The sequence below is a fragment of the Rutidosis leptorrhynchoides genome, chromosome 3 (assembly GCF_046630445.1).
Source record: "Rutidosis leptorrhynchoides isolate AG116_Rl617_1_P2 chromosome 3, CSIRO_AGI_Rlap_v1, whole genome shotgun sequence".
Lineage (NCBI taxonomy): Eukaryota > Viridiplantae > Streptophyta > Magnoliopsida > Asterales > Asteraceae > Rutidosis > Rutidosis leptorrhynchoides.
This window is the reverse complement of record NC_092335.1, coordinates 282,958,933-282,976,736: the sequence shown is the minus strand read 5'-3', so window position 1 is coordinate 282,976,736 and position 17,804 is coordinate 282,958,933.

Genomic DNA, 17,804 nt, shown 5'->3' with positions numbered 1-17,804 from the left:
ATGGTTTCATGTTCATAAGAAAAATCATTTTCCCAGAAGTATAGCTTTTAAATCAAAGTTTTTCATAGTTTTTAATTATCCAAACCAAAACAGCCCCCGGTTGTAACTACGACGGCGTAAATCTGGTTTTATGGTGTTTATCGTGTTTCCGGGTTTTAAATCATTAAGTTAGCATATCATATAGATATAGATCATGTGTATAGTTGATTTTAAAAGTGTAGTTAGAAGGATTAACTTTATTTGCGAACAAGTTTAGAATTAACTAAACTATGTTCTAGTGATTACTAGTTTACCACTTTGAATATGATAGCTTTTTATGTATGAATCGAATGATGTTATGAACATCATTACTACCTTAAGTTCCTTGGATAAACCTACTAGAAAAGAGAAAAATGGATCTAGCTTCAACGGATCCTTGGATGGCTCGAAGTTCTTGAAGCAGAATCATGACACGAAAACAAGTTCAGGTAAGATCATCACTTGAAATAAGATTGTTATAGTTATAGAAATTGAACCAAAGTTTGAATATGATTATTACCTTGTATTAGAATGATAACCTACTGTAAGAAACAAATATTTCTTGAGGTTGGATGATCACCTTACAAGATTGGAAGTGAGCTAGCAAACTTGAAAGTATTCTTGATTTTATGTAACTAGAACTTGTAGAATTTATAAAGAATACTTAGAACTTGAAGATAGAACTTGAGAGAGATCAATTAGATGAAGAAAATTGAAGAATGAAAGTGTTTGTAGGTGTTTTTGGTCGTTGGTGTATGGATTAGATATAAAGGATATGTAATTTTGTTTTCATGTAAATAAGTCATGAATGATTACTCATATTTTTGTAATTTTATGAGATATTTCATGCTAGTTGCCAAATGATGGTTCCCACATGTGTTAGGTGACTCACATGGGCTGCTAACAGCTGATCATTGGAGTGTATATACCAATAGTACATACATCTAAAAGCTGTGTATTGTACGAGTACAAATACGGGTGCATACGAGTAGATTTGTTGATGAAACTGAACGAGGATGTAATTGTAAGCATTTTTGTTAAGTAGAAGTATTTTGATAAGTGTCTTGAAGTCTTTCAAAAGTGTATGAATACTTTATAAAACACTACATGTATATACATTTAAACTGAGTCGTTAAGTCATCGTTAGTCGTTACATGTAAGTGTTATTTTGAAACCTTTAGGTTAACGATCTTGTTAAATGTTGTTAACCCAATGTTTATAATATCAAATGAGATTTTAAATTATTATATTATCATGATATTATGATGTACGAATATCTGTTAATATGATCTATATACATTAAATGTCCTTACAACGATAATCGTTACATATATGTCTCGTTTCAAAATCATTAAGTTAGTAGTCTTATTTTTACATATGTAACGAGACTACTAACTTAAGGATTTCGAAACGAGACATATATGTAACGATTATCGTTGTAACGACATTTAATGTATATATATCATATTAAGAGATATTCATACATGATAATATCATGATAATATAATAATTTAAAATCTCATTTGATATTATAAACATTGGGTTAACAACATTTAACAAGATCGTTAACCTAAAGGTTTCAAAATAACACTTACATGTAACGACTAACGATGACTTAACGACTCAGTTAAAATGTATATAAATGTATATACTTAACGACTAACGATGACTTACATGGAGACACGAAAAACACCGTAAAACCGGATTTACGCCGTCGTAGTAACACCGCGGGCTGTTTTGGGTTAGTTAATTAAAAACTATGATAAACTTAGATTTAAAAGTTGTTATTCTGAGAAAATGATTTTTATTATGAACATGAAACTATATCCAAAAATTATGGTTAAACTCAAAGTGGAAGTATGTTTTCTAAAATGGTCATCTTGACGTCGTTCTTTCGACTGAAATGACTACCTTTACAAAAACGACTTGTAACTTATTTTTCCGACTATAAACCTATACTTTTTCTGTTTAGATTCATAAAAAAGAGTTCAATATGAAACCATAGCAATTTGATTCACTCAAAACGGATTTAAAATGAAGAAGTTATGGGTAAAACAAGATTGGATAATTTTTCTCATTTTAGCTACGTGAAAATTGGTAACAAATCTATTCCAACCATAACTTAATCAACTTGTATTGTATATTATGTAATCTTGAGATACCATAGACACGTATACAATGTTTCGACCTATCATGTCGACACATCTATATATATTTCGGAACAACCATAGACACTCTATATGTGAATGTTGGAGTTAGCTATACAGGGTTGAGGTTGATTCCAAAATATATATAGTTTGAGTTGTGATCAATACTGAGATACGTATACACTGGGTCGTGGATTGATTCAAGATAATATTTATCGATTTATTTCTGTACATCTAACTGTGGACAACTAGTTGTAGGTTACTAACGAGGACAGCTGACTTAATAAACTTAAAACATCAAAATATATTAAAAGTGTTGTAAATATATTTTGAACATACTTTGATATATATGTATATATTGTTATAGGTTCGTGAATCAACCAGTGGCCAAGTCTTACCTCCCGACGAAGTAAAAATCTGTGAAAGTGAGTTATAGTCCCACTTTTAAAATCTAATATTTTTGGGATGAGAATACATGCAGGTTTTATAAATGATTTACAAAATAGACACAAGTACGTGAAACTACATTCTATGGTTGAATTATCGAAATCGAATATGTCCTTTTTATTAAGTCTGGTAATCTAAGAATTAGGGAACAGACACCCTAATTGACGCGAATCCTAAAGATAGATCTATCGGGCCCAACAAGCCCCATCCAAAGTACCGGATGCTTTAGTACTTCGAAATTTATATCATATCCGAAGGGTGTCCCGGAATGATGGGGATATTCTTATATATGCATCTTGTTAATGTCGGTTACCAGGTGTTCACCATATGAATGATTTTTATCTCTATGTATGGGATGTGTATTGAAATATGAAATCTTGTGGTCTATTATTATGATTTGATATATATAGGTTAAACCTATAACTCACCAACATTTTTGTTGACGTTTTAAGCATGTTTATTCTCAGGTGATTATTAAGAGCTTCCGCTGTCTCATACTTAAATAAGGACGAGATTTGGAGTCCATGCTTGTATGATATTGTGTAAAAACTGCATTCAAGAAACTTATTTTGTTGTAACATATTTGTATTGTAAACCATTATGTAATGGTCGTGTGTAAACAGGATATTTTAGATTATCATTATATGATAATCTACGTAAAGCTTTTTAAACCTTTATTGATGAAATAAAGGTTATGGTTTGTTTTAAAATGAATGCAGTCTTTGAAAAACATCTCATATAGAGGTCAAAACCTCGCAACGAAATCAATTAATATGGAACGTTTTTAATCAATAAGAACGGGACATTTCAGTTGGTATCCGAGCGTTGGTCTTAGAGAACCAGAATTTTGCATTAGTGTGTCTTATCGAGTTTGTTAGGATGCATTAGTGAGTCTGGACTTCGACCGTGTTTACTTAAAAAATGATTGCTTAACAAATTTTGTTGGAAACTATATATTTTTAACATGTGAATATTATGTGATATATTAAACTCTTAACGCGTTTGGTATTATGTGATAGATGTCTACCTCTAGAACAAGTCCCATTGACTCACCTAATAATAATGAAGAGTCAAATGTAAATTGGAATGATTCGTGGACTGATTCACAAGTTCCCGAAGAGGAACCGGAAGAAGAGTCGGAACCGGAAGAAGAATCGGAACCGGAAGAAGAATCGGAACCGGATGAAGAAATAGAACCGGTGGGGGAAATAATAAAACGGTTAAGTAAAAGAAAATCCTCAACCAACCGACCAAGGTTAATCATGGTCAATGGTGTTTCCGCCAAGGAAGCAAAATATTGGGAGGATTACCAATTCTCTGATGAATCGGATTCCGACGAGAATTCCGATGATGTTATAGAAATTACCCCAACTGAATTTAAAAAGGCAAAAGAAAATAATAAGGGAAAGGGCATAAAAATAGAGAAATCTAATTCCAACCCCGATGAACTTTATATGTATCGTCAACCCCCGAAGTCCTTAAGTTGTAACAATGACCCGGGAACCTCTAAACCACCAGGTTTTTCTAAACCAATGTGGAAAACGACGGTTCGTATTAGGGGAACATCATATATCCCTAGAAACTTGGCAAAACGAACCAAAACCGAAGAAGAAGAAACAAGCGAGTCGGAATAAGATAGTTGTATTCGTGTGGTGTAATATATGTAATATAGTGTGCTTATACTTTATGATATATGTAAAAATTGCTTGTATTAATAAGTATTTTTTTTTATGAATCTAACTCTTGTCTATTTTACAATATAAAAACACAAAATGGATAGACAACCCAATATTTTAAGAGACCTACCCGGAGACATGATTGATGAAATCTTGTCTAGAGTCGGTCAGAATTCTTCGGCACAACTATTTAAGGCAAGATCAGTTTGTAAGACATTCGAAGAACGTTCCAAGAATGCCTTGGTTTATAAAAGGCTTTCGTTCGAAAGATGGGGGATATCACATTGGGAAATCCATAAGTTACGATGTTTTTACTTTGACGCATATATTGCGGGGAACCCAAATGCTATTTTACGCAATGGGTTAAGAAATTATTTTGACTCAATATATCCGAATATTGGACTTCGTGATTTAGAAAAAGCGGCTAACATGCAACATAAAGAAGCATGTTATGCTTACGGATTAGTAATGTTCGCTTCTCACAAAAGTGAGAACAAGAACATCGGGCTACAACTATTAAACAAAACGTTCCCACAAGTGACGGAGTAGGTAATTGGGGTAAGAAATGAGGTTTTTAGATTGTTACGGGACTGTTGGACATTACGTAACCCTCGTCCCTTTGACGACGTTACAATACGCTATCTTATCAACGGCCATAACGGTTATGTTCCACAAGACCATGGATGGGAAGTAATCCTAGTAAAACCAGAATGCATGACTTGTTTCTGGACGTATGAATTACGTGTCTTTATTGCCTTTACTGAACGACTTGTGTACTAGCTAGAATTATCTTCACAACCATCTTGTATCAAATTTATTGTGTGCTATATTTCATGCTATATGTAAAATAAGCGGTATTGTAAGTTTGTAAAATATTGTGTAAAAGTTTGAACGCGAAATATTATTATAATCAGTTTTTCATATAGAATTGTAGTAGTTGAATTGTATATTAGCTACTAAGTATGAACTTAACGGGTAGGTACTACCCGAATTTAAACTTATAAAATGCTAATATGAAGAAAAAGCTTTTATAAATGAGTTCATATTATGCTACGAAATACTATTAACTACTCTTAATATTCTGTATGATTAACTTGTTCCATTTGACTATTTTGAAGGAAATGGCACCGACTACTCGACACACCGTGAATATGAATGAAGAGGAATTCCGTACTTTTCTAGCTTCAAACATAGCCGCAGTATAGGCTGCGCTAGATACCAACAATAACCTTGGATCTAGCAGTACAGGAAATCGTGTAGGATGCACCTACAAAGAATTCACTGCCTGCAAACCTTTGGAATTTGATGGAACCGAAGGACCGATCGGATTGAAAGGTGGACCGAGAAGGTCGAATTGGTGTTTTCCATAAGTAAGTGTACTGAAGAGGACAAAGTGAAGTACGCTATGCATACCTTCACAGGTTCTGCGTTAACATGGTGGAATACCTATCTAGAGCAAGTGGGACAAGACGATGCGTACGCACTACGTGGTCAGCATTCAAGCACTTGATGAACGAGAAGTACCGTCCCAGAACCGAGGTCAATAAGCTCAAGACAGAACTTAGAGGGTTACGAACCCAAGGATTTGATATTACCACGTACGAAAGACGATTCACAGAATTGTGCCTATTGTGTCCGGGAGCATTCGAAGATGAGGAAGAGAAGATCAACGCGTTTGTGAAAGGATTACCGGAAAGAATCCAAGAAGATATAAGTTCACACGAGCCCGCCTCCATACAACAGGCATGTAGAATGGCTCACAAACTAGTGAACCAGATTGAAGAAAGAATTAAAGAACAGACTGCTGAAGAGGCCAATGTGAAGCAAGTCAAAAGAAAGTGGGAGGAAAACGGTGATAAGAATCACCAATACAACAACAACAGCAATTACAACAATAATCGCAACAATTATCCCAACAATCGCAACATAAATCGCAACTACAACAAACGGCCCAACAACAACAACAACAACAACAACAACAACAGCAACTACAACAATCATCCCAACAACAATAATAACCGCAACAACAACAACAATCAGAAGCAGCTATGCCAAAGGTGTGAAAAGTATCACTCGGGGTTCTGCACCAAATTTTGCAACAAGTGTAAAAGAAATGGTCATAGCGCGGCGAAGTGTGAGGTCTACGGACCAGGGGTTAATAGAACGAAAGGAACAAATGGTGTCGGAACGAGTAATGGCGGAGCAAGTAGTGTCGGAGCAAGTTATGCCAATGTAGTTTGTTATAAATGTGGAATACCTGGCCACATTATTAGAAATTGCCCGAACCAGGAGAACACGAATGGACAAGGCCGCGGAAGAGTTTTCAATATTAATGCGGCAGAGGCACAGGAAGACCCGGAGCTTATTACGGGTACGTTTCTTATTGACAATAAATCTGCGTACGTTTTATTTGATTCGGGTGCGGATAGAAGCTATATGAGTAGAGATTTTTGTGCTAAATTAAGTTGTCCATTGACGCCTTTGGATAGTAAATTTTTACTCGAATTAGCAAATGGTAAATTAATTTCAGCAGATAATATATGTCGGAATCGAGAAATTAAACTGGTTAGCGAAACATTTAAGATTGATTTGATACCAGTAGAGTTAGGGAGTTTTGATGTGATAATCGGGATGGACTGGTTGAAAGAAGTGAAAGCAGAGATCGTTTGTTACAAAAATGCAATTCGCATTATACGAGAAAAGGAAAACCCTTAATGGTGTACGGAGAAAAGGGCAACACGAAGCTACATCTTATTAGTAATTTGAAGGCACAAAAATTAATAAGAAAAGGTTGCTATGCTATTCTAGCACACGTCGAGAAAGTACAAACTGAAGAAAAGAGCATCAATGATGTTCCCGTCGCAAAAGAATTTCCCGATGTATTTCTGAAAGAATTACCGGGATTACCCCCACATCGATCCGTTGAATTTCAAATAGATCTTGTACCAGGAGCTGCACCAATAGCACGTGCTCCTTACAGACTCGCACCCAGCGAGATGAAAGAACTGCAAAGCCAATTACAAGAACTTTTAGAGCGTGGTTTCATTCGACCAAGCACATCACCGTGGGGAGCTCCTGTTTTGTTTGTCAAGAAGAAAGATGGTACATTCAGGTTGTGTATCGACTACCGAGAGTTGAACAAACTTACCATCAAGAACCGCTACCCACTACCGAGAATCGACGACTTATTTGATCAACTACAAGGCTCGTCTGTTTATTCAAAGATTGAGTTACGTTCTGGGTATCATCAAATGCGGGTGAAAGAAGATGATATTCCAAAGACTGCTTTCAGAACACGTTACGGTCATTACGAGTTTATGGTCATGCCGTTTGGTTTAACTAATGCACCAGCTGTGTTCATGGACCTTATGAACCGAGTGTGTGGACCATACCTTGACAAGTTTGTCATTGTCTTCATTGATGACATACTTATTTACTCAAAGAATGACCAAGAACACGGTGAACATTTGAGAAAGGTGTTAGAAGTATTGAGGAAGGAAGAATTGTACGCTAAGTTTTCAAAGTGTGCATTTTGGTTGGAAGAAGTTCAATTCCTCGGTCACATAGTGAACAAAGAAGGTATTAAGGTAGATCCGGAAAAGATAGAAACTGTTGAAAAGTGGGAAACCCCGAAAACTCCGAAACACATACGCCAGTTTTTAGGACTAGCTGGTTACTACAGAAGGTTCATCCAAGACTTTTCCAGAATAGCAAAACCCTTGACTGCATTAACGCATAAAGGGAAGAAATTTGAATGGAATGATGAACAAGAGAAAGCGTTTCAGTTATTGAAGAAAAAGCTAACTACGGCACCTATATTGTCATTGCCTGAAGGGAATGATGATTTTGTGACGCATCAAAGCAAGGTCTCGGTTGTGTATTAATGCAACGAACGAAGGTGATTGCTTATGAGTCTAGACAATTGAAGATTCACGAACAAAATTATACGACGCATGATTTGGAATTAGGCGTGGTTGTTTTTGCATTAAAGACTTAGAGGCACTACTTATATGGGGTCAAAAGTATTATATATACCGACCACAAAAGTCTTCAACACATATTTAATCAGAAACAACTGAATATGAGGCAGCGTAGGTGGATTGAATTATTGAATGATTACGACTTTGAGATTCGTTACCACCCGGATGTAGCGACCCGACAAAATCGTCATTGACGGCGCCGTCTACTTAGGTCCCGTTACGTGGTCATAAGTCTTTAAAACAACGTTTGACCTAAAGATATGTCGCATTCATTTCAAATGTAAAGATTGTTCAAAGTTTACAAGAATAGTTCCACCACAAGTTACGATACAAAGTTTTAAGTACAAATGAAACTTATGCGACACAATTTAAAAGTAGCCAAAAGATGCTCCATGTATGCATATATACTCGACATCCAATGCAAGTATCAAAATAATGAGCGGAAGCATGTATCATGTATCGTTCAAGGACCTGAGAAAAACATAGAAATCTGTCAACGAAAACGTTGGTGAAATCATAGGTTTAAGTAAGTAATTACAAGTGAACCACAAGATTTGCAACCATGAGATAATAGTAATACATTCCAAAAGTTTGTTTCACGAGCACCCAATTATCAATGCTTAACATTCCTTCCATAGAACCCCATCACAATAGTGTTAGAACATACACTTTTTCTCGAAAATACATTTCATTCGTAAACGGTAGCGAACCGTTTGAATGAGGGTTTGTCAAACCCATATGGCCATATAACATAAGTTCTCGCTTACACCCGGCAAGTGTAACTAATGATAATCGAATTGAGGATTTTTGTTCAAACTCGTATGTAGAATGTTTGTTTTCCTGTACTTGTGTCACTTAGTAAAAAGAAACGTTTATGTTTTTCTCATCCCAAATGTAAGTGCAAAAGAGTAAAAGTGGGACTATGATCTCACCTTGAGTGCACGAGTAGTAAAGTACTTCAACAAGTAAACGTGTGCAAAGAACAATGCTAGTCTTGACCTAAACAAATAGGTTGTATCAATAACGGTAAACACGATAGGTCAAAGATGTTCAATTAGTCCTATGGCTCGTTACGACTCGATTATGTAGCATGTGAAATCAAATTGTCAAGTTTCATGCAAGGTACAAGTATATAAACAAGTTAGGAAGGTTGCATAATCATTTGGTTAAGTTTGACAAAAAGTCAAACTTTGGTCGGTCAAAGTCAACGAAAAAGTCAACACGTTCGGGTCGGGTCCCGAACTATTTTTCTGAGGTTTTTAATCATGTATGAGCATGTTAGGACAAGTTACATGTGAATCGGAGGTGCGTAGCATAGCAAACATTATTCGAAAATTGACAAAGTTGGACAGACCACTTTGGCGCGCCGCGCGGGTATATGGCGCGCCGCGCCATTACCTGTGCAGAGAATTCTGGCAGTTTTTAAGTTTTATGCACGAACCTAACTTCAAACAATCACCATTTATGATCCGCAAACAATCAAGACAAGTATCTTATACCGTTGGGAAGGTAATTTGACGAGGAAAACAACTAAACACATTTCATCAATCAATCTACCTAATACAACAACCAAAACCGCATCTAATGCTTAACATTAACCGCATACAAGTTCATAAATGCAATTCAATGATTCGGGCAACCAATTTACATGAATGATATGCCGTTTCGAAGGTAATCAAGCATACAATCCAACTAAACACTTACCAATAATAATCCATGGCATTCAATGCATCAAAAGTCCATTTCAAGTTCATCAACCCTAACCCAAATTCACCAAAATCATAAATCAAGTTCATGAACTTTTCTAAAGCAACCTACACATCAAATTGAAGCTAGTGATACTAGGAACACAATTAGAACATGAACTTTTAACATCTAACAACATATGATCATCCAAAATTCAAGAACAACACACCAAAATTCAAGTTCATGCTAGTTACACTAAAACAACGAGATCGAGCATATAAATTACACACACGACATCACAATGAGCCATAGACACTAACTAACACCATTTCAAGTCAAAAACACGAATGTAGAGAAATTTAGAGCTTTAGAAATGTTACCCAAACGAGATGAAGTTGGTACCAAAATGAAGAGGATGAAGAGAGGATTACGAATATGTAATTTATTTTGTTGTAAGCCTCCTAGATTGGATTTAGATGATGATTGAATGAATTTGGTAATGGTGTGTGTGTTCTTGCTAGAGAGAAAGAGAGAGAGATGGAGATGATAATGAATGGGTGAAAGGGGTTTGACCCTTTGACCTAGTCAAGGGTTTGATCCCTTGTCAAGTTTAGTCCCTCAACTTTCGTTCGGGTGCGTGAATTACCTAAACGAGGTAATTTAAAACGCGTATCAACGGGAGATGTTATAAACATATAACAGACTTTATATTAGTATAACGGAAAAGTAAATGGAAAAAGGCGGGATGTTACATTACCTACTCCTTAAAAGAAATTTCGTCCCGAAATTTAAGTAGGCGTAGTAGTCGTTGTTTCTTCCTCGAAATCTTGCGTTTCCGAATTCACGAATAGATGAGGATACTTCCTTTGCATTTGATCTTGTCTTTCCCAAGTAAACTCGGGTCCCCTTTTGGCGTTCCAACGGACTTTAACAATCGGGATTCGGCTTTGTTTCAATGTCTTGACGGAGGTGTCCACAATTTCAACCGGTTTCTCCACAAAATGAAGTTTGTCATCAATAGTAAGTTCCTCGAGAGGGATGACGATATCGGGTTCGGCAAGACACTTTTTCAAGTTAGATACATGGAAGGTAGGATGAACGAAGTTCAATTAAGGCGGAAGATCTAAACGATAAGCAACAGTTCCAATACGCTCCAAGATTTCGAAAGGACCGATATACCGCGGATTTAGCTTCCCGAGTTACCCAAAACGGATTACACCTTTCCAAGGTGCGACTTTTAACATTACTCGGTCACCGACTTGAAATTCAAGGTCTTTGCGTCTTTTGTCGGTATAGCACTTTTGACGACTTCGGGCCGTCCTAAGCCTATCTCGGATTTGAACGATTTTCTCGGTGGTTTCGTGAATGAGTTCGGGTCCGGTGATTTGCACGTCGCCTACCTCGGCCCAACAAAGAGGTGAACGACATTTTCGGCCATATAGCGCTTCAAAAGGTGCGGCCTCTATACTCGCGTGATAACTATTGTTGTAAGAGAACTCGACGAGAGGTAAGTGCTTGTCCCAAGCTTTTCCGAAATCAACCACGCAAGCTCGTAACATGTCCTCTAAGGTTTGAATTGTACGTTCGCTTTGTCCATCGGTTTGAGGATGATATGCGGTGCTCATGTCTAAACGCGTTCCCAACGCTTCTTGCAATGTACGCCAAAATCTAGAAACGAAATGGCCATCTCGGTTGGAGATAATCGATAAAGGTACACCGTGTCGGGCTACGATCTCCTTAATGTAAAGTTGTGCAAGTTTCTCCATTTTGTCCGTTTCTTTCATGGCAAGGAAGTGTGCGGATTTGGTGAGACGGTCAACAATAACCCAAATGGTATCATAACCGCCCGTCGTTTTTGGTAGCTTGGTGATAAAATCCATCGTTATCCTTTCCCACTTCCATTGCGGGATCTCGGGTTGTTGAAGTAGTCCGGACGGTCTTTGGTGTTCGGCTTTGACTTTGGAACATGTCAAACACTTGGAAACATAAGTAACTACGTCCCTTTTGATGTTCGGCCACCAATATAGTTGTTTAAGGTCGTGGTACATCTTATTGGAACCGGGGTGAATCGAGTATCATGACTTATGGGCTTCATCTAAAATAAGGCTTCGTAGGTCCCCATATCTAGGCACCCAAATCCTTCCGGCATAATATCGGAGTCCGGTCTCCCTAATTTCGAATCGAGAGACGAGAATGTTCAAGAGCTCGTGTGAAAGGTTTTCATCCTTGAGAGCCTCATCTTGGGCTACTCGAATTTGGCTATTAAGGTTTGTGTGGATGGTGATGTTTAAGGCTCGGACACGAAGAGGCACCGCTCTTTCTTTTCGACTTAAGGCATCGGCTACTACATTTGCCTTCCCGGGATGGTAACGAAGCTCGCAATCGTAATCGTTCAAAGTTTCAATCCACCGTCGTTGTTGTAGTGACCCGAACTTTTCCATGTTTATATATATTAATTGAGATTGATATTTACATGATTAAATGTTTCCAACATGTTAAGCAATCAAACTTGTTAAGACCTGATTAATTGAAATAGGTTTCATATAGACAATTGACCACCCAAGTTGACCGGTGATTCACGAACGTTAAAACTTGTAAAAACTATATGATGACATATATATGGATATATATATATATAGTTAACATGATACTATGATAAGTAAATATATCATTAAGTATATTAACAATGAACTACATATGTAAAAACAAGACTACTAACTTAATGATTTTTAAACGAGACATATATATAACGATTATCGTTGTAAAGACATTTAATGTATATATATCATATTAAGAGATATTCATACATGATAATATCATGATAATATAATAATTTAAAATCTCATTTGATATTATAAACATTGGGTTAACAACATTTAACAAGATCGTTAACCTAAAGGTTTCAAAACAACACTTACATGTAACGACTAACGATGACTTAACGACTCAGTTAAAATGTATATACATGTAGTGTTTTAATATGTATTTATACACTTTTGAAAGACTTCAATACACTTATCAAAATACTTCTACTTAACAAAAATGCTTACAATTACATCTTCGTTCAGTTTCATCAACAATTCTACTCGTATGCACCCGTATTCGTACTCGTACAATACACAGCTTTTAGATGTATGTACTATTGGTATATACACTCCAATGATCAGCTCTTAGCAGCCCATGTGAGTCACCTAACACATGTGGGAACCATCATTTGGCAACTAGCATGAAATATCTCATAAAATTACAAAAATATGAGTAATCATTCATGACTTATTTACATGAAAACAAAATTACATATCCTTTATATCTAATCCATACACCAACGACCAAAAACACCTACAAACACTTTCATTCTTCAATTTTCTTCATCTAATTGATCTCTCTCAAGTTCTATCTTCAAGTTCTAAGTGTTCTTCATAAATTCCAAAAGTTCTAGTTTCATAAAATCAAGAATACTTTCAAGTTTGCTAGCTCACTTCCAATCTTGTAAGGTGATCATCCAACCTCAAGAAATCTTTATTTCTTACAGTAGGTTATCATTCTAATACAAGGTAATAATCATATTCAAACTTTGGTTCAATTTCTATAACTATAACAATCTTATTTCAAGTGATGATCTTACTTGAACTTGTTTTCGTGTCGTGATTCTGCTTCAAGAACTTTCAAGCCATCCAAGGATCCTTTGAAGCTAGATATATTTTTCTCATTTCCAGTAGGTTTATCCAAGGAACTTGAGGTAGTAATGATGTTCATAACATCATTCTATTCATACATATAAAGCTATCTTATTCGAAGGTTTAAACTTGTAATCACTAGAACATAGTTTAGTTAATTCTAAACTTGTTCGCAAATAAAAGTTAATCCTTCTAACTTGACTTTTAAAATCAACTAAACACATGTTCTATATCTATATGATATGCTAACTTAATGATTTAAAACCTGGAAACACGAAAAACACCGTAAAATCGGATTTACGCCGTCGTAGTAACACCGCGGGCTGTTTTGGGTTAGTTAATTAAAAACTATGATAAACTTTGATTTAAAAGTTGTTATTCTGAGAAAATGATTTTTATTATGAACATGAAACTATATCCAAAAATTATGGTTAAACTCAAAGTGGAAGTATGTTTTCTAAAATGGTCATCTAGACGTCGTTCTTTCGCCTGAAATGACTACCTTTACAAAAACGACTTGTAACTTATTTTTCCGACTATAAACCTATACTTTTTCTGTTTAGATTCATAAAATAGAGTTCAATATGAAACCATAGCAATTTGATTCACTCAAAACGGATTTAAAATGAAGAAGTTATGGGTAAAACAAGATTGGATAATTTTTCTCATTTTAGCTACGTGAAAATTGGTAACAAATCTATTCCAACCATATCTTAATCAACTTGTATTGTATATTATGTAATCTTGAGATACCATAGACACGTATACAATATTTCGACCTATCATGTCGACACATCTATATATATTTCGGAACAACCATAGATACTCTATATGTGAATGTTGGAGTTAGCTATACAGGGTTAAGGTTGATTCCAAAATATATATAGTTTGAGTTGTGATCAATACTGAGATACGTATACACTGGGTCGTGGATTGATTCAAGATAATATTTATCGATTTATTTCTGTACATCTAACTGTGGACAACTAGTTGTAGGTTATTAACGAGGACAGCTGACTTAATAAACTTAAAACATCAAAATATATTAAAAGTGTTGTAAATATATTTTGAACATACTTTGATATACATGTATATATTGTTATAGGTTCGTGAATCAACCAGTGGCCAAGTCTTACTTCCCGACGAAGTAAAAATCTGTGAAAGTGAGTTATAGTCCCACTTTTAAAATCTAATATTTTTGGGATGAGAATACATGCAGGTTTTATAAATGATTTACAAAATAGACACAAGTACGTGAAACTACATTCTATGGTTGAATTATCGAAATCGAATATGCCCCTTTTTATTAAGTCTGGTAATCTAAGAATTAGGGAACAGACACCCTAATTGACGCGAATCCTAAAGATAGATCTATCGGGCCCAACAAGCCCCATCCAAAGTACCGGATGCTTTAGTACTTCGAAATTTATATCATATCCGAAGGGTGTCCCGGAATGATGGGGATATTCTTATATATGCATCTTGTTAATGTCGGTTACCAGGTGTTCACCATATGAATGATTTTTATCTCTATGTATGGGATGTGTATTGAAATATGAAATCTTGTGGTCTATTGTTACGATTTGATATATATAGGTTAAACCTATAACTCACCAACATTTTTGTTGACGTTTTAAGCATGTTTATTCTCAGGTGATTATTAAGAGCTTCCGCTGTCGCATACTTAAATAAGGACGAGATTTGGAGTCCATGCTTGTATGATATTGTGTAAAAATTGCATTCAAGAAACTTATTTTGTTGTAACATATTTGTATTGTAAACCATTATGTAATGGTCGTGTGTAAACAGGATATTTTAGATTATCATTATTTGATAATCTACGTAAAGCTTTTTAAACCTTTATTGATGAAATAAAGGTTATGGTTTGTTTTAAAATGAATGCAGTCTTTGAAAAATGTCTCATATAGAGGTCAAAACCTCGCAACGAAATCAATTAATATGGAACGTTTTTAATCAATAAGAACGGGACATTTCAGTTGGTATCCGAGCGTTGGTCTTAGAGAACCAGAATTTTGCATTAGTGTGTCTTATCGAGTTTGTTAGGATGCATTAGTGAGTCTGGACTTCGACCGTGTTTACTTGAAAAATGATTGCTTAACAAATTTTGTTGGAAACTATATATTTTTAACATGTGAATATTATGTGATATATTAATCTCTTAACGCGTTTGATATTATGTGATAGATGTCTACCTCTAGAATAAGTCACATTGACTCACCTAATAATAATGAAGAGTCAAATGTAAATTGGAATGATTCGTGGACTGATTCACAAGTTCCCGAAGAGGAACCGGAAGAAGAGTCGGAACCGGAAGAAGAATCGGAACCGGAAGAAGAATCGGAACCGGATGAAGAAATAGAACCGGTGGGGGAAATAATAAAACGGTTAAGTAAAAGAAAATCCTCAACCAACCGACCAAGGTTAATTATGGTCAATGGTGTTTCCGCCAAGGAAGCAAAATATTGGGAGGATTTCCAATTCTCCGATGAATCGGATTCCGACGAGAATTCCGATGATGTTATAGAAATTACCCCAACTGAATTTAAAAAGGCAAAAGAAAATAATAAGGGAAAGGGCATAAAAATTGAGAAATCTAATTCCAACCCCGATGAACTTTATATGTATCGTCAACCCCCGAAGTCCTTAAGTTGTAACAATGACCCGGGAACCTCTAAACCACCAGGTTTTTCTAAACCAATGTGGAAAACGACGGCTCGTATTAGGGGAACATCATATATCCCTAGAAACTTGGCAAAACGAACCAAAACCGAAGAAGAAACAAGCGAGTCGGAATAAGATAGTTGTATTCGTGTGTTGTAATATATGTAATATAGTATGCTTATGCTTTATGATATATGTAAAAATTGCTTGTATTAATAAGTATTTTTTTATGAATCTAACTCTTGTCTATTTTTACAGTATAAAAACACAAAATGGATAGACAACCCAATATTTTAAGAGACCTACCCGGAGACATGATTGATGAAATCTTGTCTAGAGTCGGTCAGAATTCTTCGGCACAACTATTTAAGGCGAGATCAGTTTGTAAGACATTCGAAGAACGTTCCAAGAATGTCTTGGTTTATAAGAGACTTTCGTTTGAAAGATGGGGGATATCACATTGGGAAACCAATAAGTTACGATGTGTTTACTTTGACGCATATATTGCGGGGAACCCAAATGCTATTTTACGCAATGGGTTAAGAAATTATTTTGACTCAATATATCCGAATATTGTGTAGCGACCCCGACAAATCGTCAAGTGACGGCGTCGACTACGTGGGTCCCATTACCTGGTCATAAGTCTTTATGACAATGTTTGACCAAAATATGTCACCCTCATTTCAAAATAAAGATTGTTTTCAAAGTTTACAAGAATTGTTCAACCAAAAGTTAAGTTACAAGGTTATAAGTACATTTGAAATCTAGGCGACACGGTTTAAAGTAAAGTCAAAAGACGCTCCAAGTAATGCATGTATACTCGACATCCAATGCAAGTATCAAATAGTGAGCGGAAGCATGTATCACATATCGTGCAAGACCTGAGAAAAACATAGAAATCTGTCAACGAAAACGTTGGTGAAATCATAGGTTTAATTAAGTAAGTGAGTAAAAGTAAGTAAGTCGAACCACAAGGTTTGCAAAGTTGAAATAATAGTAACACATTCTAAAAGTTAATATTCACGAGCACCCAATTATCAAAACTTAACATTCCGTCCGTTGAATACCCCATCAATAGTGCTAGAACAAACACTGATTCTCGAAAATATATTTCATCCGTAAACGGTAGCGAACCGTCAAAGATGAGGGTTGTCAAACCCATATGGCCATATAACATAAGTTCTCGCTTACACCATCTGATGTAACTAATGATAATCGGATTGAGGATTTTCGTTCTAAACTCGTATGTAGAATGTTTGTTTTCCCGTTCTTGTGTTCACTTAGTTCAAAAGAATCGTTTATGTTTTCTCATCCCAAAAGTATGTTCAAAAGAGTAAAAAGTGGGACTATGATCTCACCTTGAGTGCAAGAGTTAATAAAGTACTTCAACAAGTAGACGCGTGCAAAGACAAAGCTAGTCTTGACCTAAACATATAGGTTATATCAATAACGGTAAACACAAACGGTCAAAGATGTTCAATTAGTCCTATG